Genomic DNA, 15166 nt, shown 5'->3' on the forward strand with positions numbered 1-15166 from the left:
GTACTCGAAGAGTCAAAGATGGGTCATTCCGCAAACCAATGAAGACCGGAAAGAAAGCCAAATTCCAGCAGCTGGAAGAAGAAAATTTATTATTGAAGGACAATCGAGTTCCTATCCACAACACTAGGGGCAATTCAGACCCCAATTGGATGGGCTCTTACATCATCAGCGAACAACAACCATTCTCCTGGATTCAGATGGCTTCAAGATCTCAAAACCGGTCAACATGGACTAGTTAAACTTTTCTATCCTTGAGAGGCTGGTTAGGCCGAAAACCTGGAAGGGCGACCCAGACAAAAGTTAGAGCAGAGAAAAGAAAAAGAACAAAAAACAAAAAAAAGAAAAGAAAAAGATAAAAAAGAAAGAAAAAAGGAAAAAGAAAAGAAAGGAAAAGAATAGAAAAGAAAAGAAAAACAGAGCTCGCAAGGTTAAAAACCCGCAAGGGCGGCTTTAGCAAAAGTTAGAGTGCAAAAGGAGAGTGTTAACACCCGAGTGAACCTCACCCAGGAACTATGTCAGGCCTGATCCCCATCTTTGGGATACGTAGGCAACTTCATTTTGAAGTTCGGCCCCAAGTATTTTTAACCTATTGGTTTCGTTCATGTTGATTGGCTCATCCTTATTCAACTCGGCTATCCTATCCATGTCCAATTGGCTCATCTTCATCCAAAATCAGTTGTCCTATTCCGTTAGAAGATTCAGTTGCAAGACAACTCAAGTTCAGATCTGAGGTTATGCATCTTAAGAGTTAATTCCACGTTGGTTGAGCGGTGGCCACTTGCAAAAATAGTTTTTGAGGATTTTTAGTGAGGTTGACTAATTTTCTCAAAAATTATTCTATTTTTCCAAAACCGGACCATATCTTGGACCCAAAAAAGGAAAATTTTTAGTGTTCACAACTCGACTTGCATGATTTCAAATTAGAAAATCATATAAGCAGGTTAATCTAACTCTCATATTGGTCAAAATTATTTTAGTAGAAAGTCAAAAACAAAAAATGGTCAAAATGATGAACTAGGGGCACAGTTGAGTCAGGTTTTCTGTCTTTTCCCTGTTGTCAATATACTTGCTGGAAAGGGCACTATACTTGCCAAAAAAGAGCGCAACTGAAGCTAACAACAGAAGGCCAAAAGCTCTCTCATCCTCCAAGCAATGAGGTATCAAGCCAAGTGCAAAGCACGAACTGGAAATGGAGCGGAATATTCGACCCCTTTATCTAGATGGGTTTTATCACACCCAAATTGGCTTCTGACCTGGAATGGGGATGTAGAAAATGTAGTGTGTGAGACCAATCAATTGTGTGCCTGGCCGGTGAGATGTATTGTAGTTCATCTCAATAAAGCTAAGCCAAGGCCATCGTCAACTGATGTCAGTTGCAGATCTGCTACACATCCAATCGCGCCACAAACCCTTTATGGGAAAGGCTCACTAGTTGTGAGCGAAAGAAGGAGAATCTAGTAGAACACTAGGGGCAAGAGGCCACAACTTCCTATTTACCCATCAACCACCCAAGGGTGGGATAAAAAATAAGAGAGATTAAAGAATAGAGAGATGTGTGTTGAGAGAAAAAGTGAGGAAAGGGCTTTTCAGAGAAAAAAAGAGATTGAGTGCCAAAGTGATGTGAGAATCACAAATAAGAAATGGTAGGGAAACATTACCCGGAGAAACAGGCTCCTCGTGAACCGAGAGGTCTCTCGCCATTGGATCACATTTGAGTGTTGTGTTTGTTATTTTTGTTTGTCTCCCTTCTTATTTTGAGTCATTTCGAGTATCAATAGATGTGTTTAGGTTGTTTTACCTTCGTTTTCTCTTTGTTGAGTCATTTTAACTGTGGTCAGTCATAGGCTCAATACCCGGTTTAGAACTCTTTCAAAATTTTAATTTCAAAAATAAATCATTTTGTGCTCAGAGTATTGTGCTATTCTCCACATTTGTACAAAACAAGATTCTTCCTTTCATAAACCGCAGGTTCAACCTAGGTCATGTGAGAACAATCGAACCAGGACCTATCTAAAGCTACATAGGTTCCGGACTGCAAAGCAAAAGAAACGAGGGAAAATTGGAGTATCTGAGTGTGTTTCAACTTCAGCAAATTCCAAGTCTGCATTCCAGGTGCACCTTCTCAGGCCTCGCCTTTCTTTGGAGTATGAGTGTACCTCAACCCCAAGTTTAAGCTTGCTTCAAGTCAGAATGGCAATTAAAGCAGCATGCAGATGTTACCTCTCACCAATATAAATAGGATGCATCCTTTTTGAGTTAAGCATGTTGCAAAGTGCTTCGAGAGGTAAATCGGAGGCACCAAAGTACATATTTGATGCCCTTCTATTGCATAGAAGGTGCACTTTCATTTACACTTTTGTTGCATGTGTGCCTCGCATCGTTATGATTCATGCATAGAATATGCTTGCTTTCAATTCCGTATAGAATATGCTTATGTTTCATGCATAGAACATGCTTTCGATCGTCCATAGAATACGCGTTTATTCATGCATAGAACATGCTTTCAATTAACATCATGCATCGGTTGTTTATCTTGCATAGAACATGCACTGTTTTGTAAACCAATCATTATGTGCATGTACCTCACAATAATCTCACTTCTGTGCATCTGTCGCATAATAATCTTACTCTGTACATTTATCACACAATCACTCACTTTGCTCGCACTATTTGGTGCTTTTGTTTTGTTCGCGCTATTTTGTGCACTTCATATCACACTCGCACTATTTTGAGCAATTTACACTCGCGCTTTTTTGCGCATCGCACTTTTTTGTGCAATTTACGCTCGCACTTTCTTGCGCATCGCACTTTCTTGTGCAATTTACACTCGCGCTTTCTTGCGCATCGCACTATCTTGTGCATTTCATTACATGCTCTCATCTTGCATAGAAAATGCTCATATCTTTTGCATAGAAAATGCTCTCATTTTGCATAGAACATGCCTCACACTATTTTGCGCACCTTACTTACACTTGTTCGTGCATTGTGCAGCACATCGCACTGTCTTGTGCACTTGCATCGCACTATCTTGTGCATTTCAAATCTTAATCGCGCTGTCTTGTGCATCGCACTATTTTGTGCATTTCACTTTGCATTGCACTGTTTTGTGCACCCTGTAGCACACTGTCTTGTGCACTTGCATCGCACTATCTTGTGCATTTCAAATCTCAATCGCGCTGTCTTGCGCATCGCACTATTTTGTGCATTTCACTTTGCATCGCACTGTTTTGTGTACCCTGTATCGCACTGTCCTATGCACTTTGTATCGCACTGTCTTGTGCACCTGCATCGTGCTATCCTACGCATTCACCCATATCGCACTATCTTGTACACCTTGCATCGCACTGTTTTGTGCATTTCATCTTTTGTCGCACTATTTTGTGCATTGCATCGTATTGTCTTGTGCACTTTCACTCGCACTGTCTTGTGCAAACTTGTATCGCACTGTCTTGTGCACCTTGCATCGCACTGTCTTGTGCATTTCACTTTGTATCGCACTATTTTGTGCATCGCATCGCACTGTCTTGTGCATTTCACCCTACCTCGTACTATTTTGTGCACTTACACTCGCACTGTTTTGTGCACCGTGTATTTTTGTATCACTTGCACTCTCTTGTGCATCGCACTCTCTTGTGCACTCCCTGGTCTAGGAGACCTTAAATCCTGCATCTCGATTCGCACTGTCTTGTGCACCTATACAGCACTGTTTTGTGCATTCACTCTACATGGCACTGTCTTGTGCACTCTCTGGTCTAGGAGACCTTAAATCCTCTAAATGTGCAATTCCTTTGGTGTTTGTCGTGCCCAAACGACTTTCGGCGGTCTGATATAGCCACCTGACTATGTTTGCGGTGAGTTCCTAAGAGATCAACTGAGATGGTGAAAACGAGAGTTCGAATGGCCGATGCCTAGAACGCAAAGGTTTGGAATTTTTGAGACTAAAGTCTGGTTTAAATACCCAGGGGTGTATCCTCGGCCTGAAATCTGTATGGCAGCCCCATAGGTTGAGGTAGCGTGTGTGCGCCTCGATTCTGGATACTGAACCAACTTAGTCTATCACCCTGTTGGAGAATAAGGAAAGTTGCAAACATAGTCAGGGAGAAATGTAAAGCCCCTGAAATAAGTATTTACTTTTAAGACCCTAATGTTTGAATTATTTTCTTAATGCCCCTCAGTTCCTTGAATTATTTCGAATCTTGTCGGTTAGCATTACTATTTTATTTTTATCGAAACAAGAATTTCCCTAGCCAGATTAGGTTCCCTAACCTAATTTAATTCTACCTAAGTTACATGTATTTAACTCCAAGCCCTCACTTTTCTTTAAAATTCAAAACTTATCCAAAACTAGTACTTGTACCTTGTACCTTGAAGTACCATCAATCTTGTAAGATATATATATACACACCTTGAGGGTTGTGCCTAGGACCAAAATAAATAAAATAATAACTCCATCACACTCCCCAAGGCTAGCCACCCTAGGAAGAAGAGAGAGGAGCCAATTTTCAAGGACTATGATTAAGATATTCTAGGAAATCCAAACCTAGTGACCTAGGCCTAGGTTGCAAATCTCAAAACTAGTTACCTTTCAACTAAAGATCAACTAATTGATGCCAAAACCTATGATTTAGCACCTCAGTTACTCCTATCCCATTTGACACCAACCAAAATCCTAGCTTTCCCATCCATTTTCAACTAAAGGGCTTTTATGTCCTTTTACACCAAAATTGCCTATATATATATATATATATATACCACACCCCCTAGCTTACAAACTCACACAACACACTCACTCACACACACATTTTGGATAGAGAGAGGGAGGAGAGCAAGGAAGAGAAGTCTAGAGGAGAAGAGGGAGAAAGAGGAGAGTTTCTTGTGCAAAGCTTGGAAGGTAAGCCACAAACACAACCCTCTCTTCATTTCCTTTTCTAATGCATGTTTTTGAAGATTCTAAATAATGTTTTCCAGATCTGTTATTATCAAGTCTTTATGTTAAAAATACTAAGATTTGAGTATTGATTCCATCTCTCTTGTATTTTCTCCATTTTTGGCACAAAACCATCTTTTTTTATACCAATCTCTCAACTTTCCAAGGGCACTCTTTCAAGAAATTTTCTGAGTTAAATATATGTTATTTAGCATGTTTTTTTCACAAAAGAAATGAAAACTTTCCCTTGGTGGAACCCTTTCCTCATAATACTTCTTGTTTTGGGCATAGTACCTTAAAATCTGTTTTTGCAGCCCACTTCCAGAAATTCTAGAAAAATGTATAAAATTATTCTGGACCTCTATTTCATTTCAAAATATTCCTTGAGGAGTTATCGTTCAACTAAAATTGGTTTCATCGAAAAACATTAAGCGGTTTGCAAGAAAATCAAATTTTCGTAACGGTCGACGGATCTGGACAGAATCTGGACAGCGCTGGAATATTTTCTAAATAAAATAAAATCTGGAAAAGCAATCCCATTTCTGAAATTTTTTCTAGAAACTAGATCAAATTCTCTACGAACCATAGGAAGGCCAAGTCCATTAAAGGATCTAAAATAGACCTTTCATTTTAATCTTTATGCGATGCTAAATTTGGAAATTTTATTATGTGTGGATGTTTTATACCCTTGAGTTTATGAGATTGCTTATTAGCTTATGATCATATCTTGGCATCATATTATATGTATTGTGGTTATGTTATTTACCTTTCTCATCTTAAGAATGCATTCTTATATGGATATTGTTGACTTATAAGTTGGACTAACCTTGTTGTAAAATATTTAATTCAACGGGAAACCTAATGGGGAGGGTATTGGGTTTTTGAGTACTTGGATAATAAAAAGATGATAAATGTGATATATGGATCATGGGATGCGTTCCCTATTTGAAAGTTAAAGTCTTGCGCAAGTGGTTTTCGGAACCCTTGAACGGAGCGGTTGTATTCGGACCCTAGGTGGTATGGTGTAAGGAGGGATTCGGGCAAGGCCCTATTTTACCGTCTCTTTTGAGGCCCTGCTGTTGGTGCTACATGGTACATAACCGTTGGTAGGCATCCGAGGTTAGGTCTGCAACAAAGCAGCAAAAGAGGGGGCATACCGAATAATCCGCGTCCGATTCTTGTGGTTGGGAGGATGAAATCTCTTTGGGAGATTTCTAGTTGCTAACAATCTAACTCAACCCTTTATTTATTTATTTGAGTATCATGCTTTATTACTTGAGGTTATATTTGTGATTGTGTATTGGACTGGGAAAAAGGGGTGGGGTGTGTGTGTGTTTACTGGGCATTCAAAGCTCACGGCGTATCATGCCAGGTGACAAAGCGGAACTTATAGCTGGAGACGACGAGCCAGAAAGCTTCGAAGACTTTTGGCTATCTTAGGAATACTAGAAATTTCCTTTTTGTTATTTTGTAAGACTCATATGATGTTTAAAGCTTATGAGACCTTGTGTCAATGCCTTGTAAGATCTGTCAAAAAGGTAGTGCGCTGCCTAAGAAAGCTGGACTTAGAAGGGAGGCTATTTTGACTCCTCTGGCGATCTGGGATCTTAGTTGATTATTGACCATAGGACTCACTAGTGACTTCCCCTTGACTGCAACCTATAGTGTAGAATCGGGGCGTCACAATATGGTATCAGAGCCTGGGTTCAACCCTTACCCACGCATTTCGACCTGCGGTTAGAGACTACCTTGCCCTGACTATGTTAGAATCTTTCTTGACCTATCTTAGAGAATTTCTTCGAATTTCGGGCACGCCAACATCAACTCATGAGGACCTACTTCAGGATCGTGAAATGGTTTTAACTTTGAGTGAGGCCTCACATCGCGCAGTAGGGGGTACTATTAGTTCTACGCGTCTTCTATCGGTTGTCGTACCCTCATCTTGTATTCATAACCTTTATTCAATGTCACCCTTTTCCAAGATTAAGTCTTGTCCATCTGGTCCTGTTTTATATACTACTATTTGTAAATTTGACCTCCTTTGACCCTTGATTATTTTATTTAGCCCAATACTTCTTGTAATTAATTTCATTTTCTTTACTCGGTGATGAATCTTGGATATTCAGTTTGAAAAGCGGATGGCCAACGCAGTTTCAAGTTAAATATCTAGTTTAGTCACTACATCTATAACCATTGATCACATTGGAGTTCGAAATCATAACATCATACCATTCATCCATATTTCAGTTAATCCTGACGTTATCACCATAACTGCCTCGTATTCTTCGTCTCCACTTTAATCCAATTTTAAGAATCTTGTAATTATTATTATGTATATATGAAGTTGTGCTGTGCGAACACCCTAAGATAATCAAACTCTAACTTAAGATTAGTTGCTTACCCATAAGGAATTGCCTCTGTAGTTAGAATTTGACTTACGCCTCACCTCATTCAAAGAAAAACAAATGGTGGACCATACTTCGAGACAAGTAATAACATGAGCTTGCAAGCAACAATAGAAACGCAGTACCAGGAAATCGAAACCTTAACAATGGACTAGTAATCGTGGCTAAAACCCCGAACCCTATCAAGAATCAAATTTTGGAAGAGCCTTACCATCTTTGTGGAAATAATCGGCATAACATTGACCTCAGAATGAGGGGAGGTAGAATCCAAGAGGACTTGAAGCTTGTGGAAAGGAGACCCAACTTCATGAGGGACCAGAAAGGAGCAACCCGCAGAATCTTTGCCCTGCAAGAGGAAGAAGCGGACTCGTTTGTAATTTAGTACTACACAATTCTTGGGTACATATTTTATTTGATACTGGTTCATCACATTCTTTCATATCCTCTACTTGTGCTAAGTCATTAGAACTTGAATGTGAACCTTTAGAAACTGCCTTAAGTGTAATGTCACCTATGGGAGGACGCATTCGGGTAGGATTGATTTGTAAGGATTGTAAAATAGGAATGTCGAACCTACGCTTAACTTGCGACCTTCGTGTCATGGAAATGTCGGACTTTGATATCATTTCGGGCATGGACTGGTTGTCTGCCCACCGAGCGGTGATCGACTGTCGTCAGAAGAAAGTGGTAGCTCACACGCAAGATGGAACACGTTTCCAGTTTAAGGGGGATAGACAAGACCCCATGGTTTCAACAAAACATCGGATGCAGTGGCGCGATCAACTTGCCGGTAGGATAGCAAGCCTGATTCTAAATGAGGAAGGTCGAGGAGAGTTAGAGCTTCTACGCGTAGTGTGCGATTATACAGATGTATTTCCCATGGAATTGCCAGGATTGCCACCAACCCGGGAAGTAGACTTTGGCATCGAGCTACAACTTGGAACTACCCCAATATCCATGGTCCCGTATCACATGGCACCTGCAGAATTACGAGAATTAAAGGCACAACTACAAGAGTTGCTCGAGAAAGGATTCATTAGGCCAAGTACTTCGCCATGGGTAGCACCCGTGTTATTTGCTAAAAAGAAGGATGGGTCGTTGAGGCTATGCATCGATTATCGTCAACTCAATCGAGTCACGATTAAGAACCGATATCCACTCCCAAGGATTGATGACCTTTTTGACCAACTTAGAGGCTCAAGGTGATATTCAAAGATCGATCTCAGGTCAGGTTACCATCAACTACGAGTCAAGGAGGATGATATACCAAAAACTGCCTTTCGTACTAGATATGGCCACTATGAGTTTGTAGTAATGCCCTTCGGACTAACCAATGCACCGGCAGTATTCATGAGCCTAATGAATAAGATCTTTAGACCATACCTTGACCAGTTTGTAGTAATGTTCATTGATGACATCTTGGTATACTCAAGGTCTGAAGAAGAGCGTGAGCAACATTTAAGGACTGTCCTCCAAGTTCTTAGGGATAATCGGCTATATGCCAAGGCGAGTAAATGTGAGTTCTAGTTGAATGAAGTGAAATTCTTAGGGCACGTGGTATCAGAGAATGGGATTGCGGTGGATCCAACCAAGGTGGAGGCAGTATTAGATTGGAGACAACCAAAAACCGTGTCAGAAATCCGCAGCTTCTTAGGATTGGCCGGTTATTCCCGGAGGTTTATCCAAGATTTCTCCAAACTAGCTAAACCAATGACTCGTTTGACGCAAAAAGGAGTAAAGTATGAGTGGGATGAAGCTTACGAAAAATCCTTCCACGAGCTGAAGAAGAGGTTAACTAGTGCGCAAATTTTGAGCATCCCAGAACGGGAAGTGGGGTACACTGTGTATTACGATGCGTCTAAAAGAAAGATTAGGTTGTGTGCTCATGCAAAATGGAAAGGTAATCGCGTATGGGTTTGGGCAGTTGAAACCACATGAACGCAACTACCCCACCCACGATTTGGAATTAGCAGCCGTAGTTTTTGCCCTAAAACAGTGGCGACATTACCTGTACGGGGAACAATTTGAGATTTTCACAGATCACAAGAGTCTGAAGTATCTATTCACATAGAAGGACCTTAACTTAAGACAGAGACGATGGATGGAGTATCTTGAGGATTTCCAGTTCACTCTCTCATATCACCCTGGCAAAGCTAATGTAGTAGCAGATACCCTAAGTCGCAAGAGTAGAGGGATGATGGCAAACATCTCTGTCAAGGAATGGGATATGGTTAAGACACTCAATGAGTTCAAGATCCAAGTAGAATCTCAAGATACAGAAGCATATCTTAGTGCGCAGAAGGTGATGCCCAAGTTAATGAATGAGGTCATGAAGGCCCAAAAGCACGATCAAGAGGTAGCCTACATCAAGGGACGTCTGGAATCAGGAGAGCCTATGCCCGATTAGGAAATTCACCCTGATGGGAGTTTAAGATACCAAGGTAGATTATTTGTACCAAGTGGCGAGTTACTTAGGGAAATGGTACTGAAGGAATGCCATCATTCTGCATTCGCGGTACATCCAGGAGGGACTAAAATGTACCAAGATTTGATGAGGTAGTATTGGTGGAATGGAATGAAGAAGGAAGTGGCTAAATTTGTAGAAAAATGTCTGACATGCCAACAAGTGAAGGCGGAACATCAGAAACCAGGGGAATGTTGCAACCTCTACCAATAGCCGAATGGAAGTGGGAGCGCGTGACGATGGATTTTGTGACAGGGTTGCCTATGTCACTTAGAGGGCGCGATGCTATATGGGTAATAGTGGACTGTCTCACCAAGTCAGCACATTTCTTACCCTATATGGGGACCGACACTTTGGAGTCTATGTGCAAACTCTACATTGGGGAGATCATTCGACTACATGGAATTCCGGTATCTATTGTGTCAGATCATGATCCACGATTCACCTCTCGATTTTAGGGGAGCCTACAGGAAGCTCTTGGTACTGAATTATGTTTTAGCACCGTCTTTCACCCACAGACAGATGGACAATCTGAACGCACCATCCAGACACTCGAAGATATGTTAAGGGCTTGCGCAATGGATTTTCAAGGAAGTTGGGAACGACACCTACCCCTAATTGAATTCGCCTACAACAACAGCTTTCAAGCTAGCATCGGTATGGCACCCTTTTGAAGCATTATATGGATGACCTTGTAGATCGCCGATTTGTTGGACAGAAGTGGGTGACGCAAATCTGGTAGGACTCGAACTTGTTCTAGAAACTACTGAGAAGGTCAAATTGATCCGACAACGGTTAAAGACTGCTCAGGACCGTCAAAAGAATTATGCAGACAGGAGGAGAAGACCATTGATGTTTGGAGTAGGCAGCCACGTGTTCCTAAAGGTGCAACCTAGGCGTGGAGTCATACGTTTTGGGGAAAAGGGGAAGCTGTCACCATGATATAGTGGGTCTTTCGAGGTATTGGAAAGAGTTGGCGAAGTAGCATATAGACAAGCCCTACCCCCGCAGTTAGCAGGAATACACAACGTCTTCCATGTATCTATGTTGAGAAAATACATCGTCGACCCGTCACACGTCCTCAAATGGGAAAAAAAATCAGTCTTGACAAAGATGTTACACTTAAAGAACGACCAGTAGCAATACAAGATAGTCGAGAGAAGAACCTTAGAGGCCAAATGGTTCACTTGGTAAAAGTGCTATGGCATCATCGGGGAGGAATCTACTTGGAAACACCAGGACTGGGTGAAGGCAAACTACCCCGAGCTTTTCGAAGGCAGTATATAGTTGAATTTCGGGGACGAAATTGTTTTAAGGGGGATAGGTTGTGAAGCCCCCGAAATAAGTATTTACTTTTAAGACCCTAATGTTTGAATTATTTTCTTAAAGCCCCTTAGTTCCTTAAATTATTTCGAATCTTGTCGGTTAGCATTACTATTTTATTTTTATCGAAACAGGAATTTCCCTAGCCAGATTAGGTTCCCTAACCTAATTTAATTCTATCTAAGTTACATGTATTTAACTCCAATGTATTTAACTCCAAGCCCTCACTTTTCTTTAAAATTCAAAACTTACCCAAAACTAGTACTTGTACCTTGTACCTTGAAGTACCATCAATCTTGTAAGATATATATATATATACACACCTTGAGGGTTGTGCCTAGGACCAAAATAAATAAAATAATAACTCCATCACACTCCCCAAGGCTAGCCACCCTAGGAAGAAGAGAGAGGAGCCAATTTTCAAGGACTATGATTAAGATATTCTAGGAAATCCAAACCTAGTGACCTAGGCCTAGGTTGCAAATCTCAAAACTAGTTACCTTTCAACTAAAGATCAACTAATTGATGCCAAAACCTATGATTTAGCACCTTAGTTACTCCTATCCCATTTGACACCAACCAAAATCCTAGCTTTCCCATCCATTTTCAACTAAAGGGCTTTTATGTCCTTTTACACCAAAATTGCCTATATATATATATATATACCACACCCCCCTAGCTTACAAACTCACACAACACACTCACTCACACACACATTTTGGATAGAGAGAGGGAGGAGAGCAAGGAAGAGAAGTCTAGAGGAGAAGAGGGAGAAAGAGGAGAGTTTCTTGTGCAAAGCTTGGAAGGTAAGCCATAAACACAACCCTCTCTTCATTTCCTTTTCTAATGCATGTTTTTGAAGATTCTAAATAATGTTTTCCAGATCTGTTATTATCAAGTCTTTATGTTAAAAATACTAAGATTTGAGTATTGATTCCATCTCTCTTGTATTTTCTCCATTTTTGGCACAAAACCATCTTTTTTTTATACCAATCTCTCAACTTTCCAAGGGCACTCTTTCAAGAAATTTTCTGAGTTAAATATATGTTATTTAGCATGTTTTCTTCACAAAAGAAATGAAAACTTTCCCTTGGTGGAACCCTTTCCTCATAATACTTCTTGTTTTGGGCATAGTACCTTAAAATCTGTTTTTGCAGCCTACTTCCAGAAATTCTAGAAAAATGTATAAAATTATTCTGGACCTCTATTTCATGTCAAAATATTCCTTGAGGAGTTATCGTTCAACTAAAATTGGTTTCATCGAAAAACATTAAGCGGTTTGCAAGAAAATCAAATTTTCGTAACGGTCAACGGATCTGGACAGAATCTGGACAGCGCTGGAATATTTTCTAAATAACTTAAAATCTGGAAAAGCAATCCTATTTCTGAAAATTTTTCTAGAAACTAGATCAAATTCCTTACGAACCATAGGAAGGCCAAGTCCGGTAAAGGATCTAAAATAGACCTTTCATTTTAATCTTTATGCGACGCTAAATCTGGAAATTTTATTATGTGTGGATGTTTTATGCCCTTGAGTTCATGAGATTGCTTATTAGCTTATGATCATATCTTGGCATCATATTATATGTATTGTGGTTATGTTATTTACCTTTCTCATCTTAAGAATGCATGCTTATATGGATATTGTTGACTTATAAGTTGGACTAACCTTGTTGTAAAATATTTAATTCAATGGGAAACCTAATGGGGAGGGTATTGGGTTTTCGAGTACTTGGATAATAAAAAGATGAGAAATGTGATATATGGATCATGGGATGCGTTCCTTATTTGAAAGTTAAAGTCTTGCGCAAGTGGTTTTCGGAACCCTCGAACGGAGCAGTTGTATTCGGACCCTAGGTGGTTTGGTGTAAGGAGGGATTCGGGCAAGGCCCTATTTTACCGTCTCTTTTGAGGCCCTGCGGTTGGCACTACACAGTACATAACCGTTGGTAGGCATCCGAGGTTAGGTCTGCAACAAAGCAGCAAAAGAGGGGGCATACCGAATAATCCGCGTCCGATTCTTGTGGTTGGGAGGATGAAATCTCTTTGGGGGATTTCTAGTTGCTAACAATCTAACTCAACCCTTTATTTATTTATTTGAGTATCATGCTTTATTACTTGAGGTTATATTTGTGATTGTGTATTGGACTGGGAAAAAGGGGTGGGGTGTGTGTGTGTTTACTGGGCATTCAAAGCTCACGACGTATCATGCCAGGTGATGAAGCGGAACTTATAGCAGGAGACGACGAGCCGGAAACCTTCGAAGACTTTTAGCTATCTTAGGAATACTTGAAATTTCCTTTTTGTTATTTTGTAAAACTCATATGAAGTTTAAAACTTTCTTTTTTGGGATGTAATGTAATGGAACAATCTTTTGAAGCAAGTATAATTGTGGCTAGTATGTACTTATATCCTATGTATGTACCTTATCGTTGCTTATGAGACCTTGTGTCAATGCCTTGTAAGATCTGTCAAAAAGGTAGTGCGCTGCCTAAGAAAGCTGGACTTAGAAGGGAGGCTATTTTGACTCCTCCGGCGATCTAGTATCTTACTTGATTATTGACCATAGGACTCACTAGTGACTTCCCCTTGAATGCAACCTATAGTGTAGAATCGGGGCGTCACAAGAAAAGTAGTACCTACGGTTCGGAAACGCAAGATGCAGAAGAGGAAAATCCCCAACAGCATGAGGTGAGTCATTGCCAATTGCCCGTGTAAGGTAGTTCCATTTTCTAGCTGTTACATCATATCTATCATCATATACTACTTCTTTCGCATTGTATATAGCATCTATCGCATACATTTGCTGCACTATCCATTGCATCAGACCATTTTATTGCTTGCATCCTTTCCATGTTAAGCTTAGTTTGGCGTGTGCCCATACTTTTCACGTTGAAACATAGCTCTGCATGTGTACACGCCTATTCCACTAAGAGAATTGTGGTCTGAGGGTTTCATCACCTTTTTTGTGTAAAACGTGGTCCGTTTTGTGTCCATTCCTTTTTTAGGCAAGATGTAGTTTAGCTTACGCCTTATTCACTACATCCATTGCATTGTACTTTGTTTTGTTGCATGCAGCATTTAGGATCACGATCTTTCCTCAGCAGATTATTCCTCACTTATATCATACCATCCAATTACTTGAACTCTTATTCTTTCTACGAAACACATAGTTCTGCATGTGCACATGCCTATTCCACTAGGAGAATTGTGGTTTGAGGGATCTGACACCTTTTCTATGTTAAACGTAGTTTGATGTTGCATCTCCATTCCTTTATGGAATTTGTGTGGTTTTGCACTGCTCGTGGTTTGATTATTTCATTACATTGTTTCGTTTCATTGTAAATCATTTGCATTGTTTTGTTATATTGTGTATCATTTTGCATCCTGCCCCTGAACTACGCTGGTTTGATTCCTTGCAAAGGGATACGTAGGCAACTCTCGGGTTTAACCAACTGCATCTGCATTTTGTTTGTTTGCCCAAGTCTTACGGCCTTGTCAAAAAAGGGTCATCTCTGGGCTTTGATATTCACTCATGTCATTTCATGATTCTAAGCTCTTTCAAAGAGGGGCAATTGTAGACATCCCATTTTTGACTGCCCTTAAGAATTGGGGGTCTCAGTTTGATTGTTCGAGGACGAAGGCTATGTTGTGCAAAGGTTCGTTTTCTTCGACAAGGAGAGTGTTAAATCCCAACCTCACACCCCATTTTTGGGCCAAAACTATTTTGACCAAAATGATTTTAGACCTTAAAACCCTCTCTTTCAAAATATTTTTGAAAAAAAGTTCCTACGATGTTCTGACGCTCGCATTTTGTTAAATGTTGTGCTTTTCGATAAATCGAGCAAGGACAAAGTGGAAATAAATGAAAGAGAGGTGAAATATTTGAAAAATCTTTCAAAACATCATGTTTAGAGGTTTGGAGTTGAAGAAAATTAGAGGAGAGAGAAGAAAACTAGTTTGGGAGAAGTTAGGCATGAATCCAGTTAAACCAAAACTGAGCAGTCTTCACTAAAATGAGCACAACATTTTTCACACTTAGAATTT

The sequence above is a fragment of the Camellia sinensis genome, chromosome 8, assembly GCF_055761805.1.
Source record: "Camellia sinensis isolate YWXY chromosome 8, ASM5576180v1, whole genome shotgun sequence".
NCBI classification, from domain to species: Eukaryota; Viridiplantae; Streptophyta; class Magnoliopsida; order Ericales; family Theaceae; genus Camellia; species Camellia sinensis.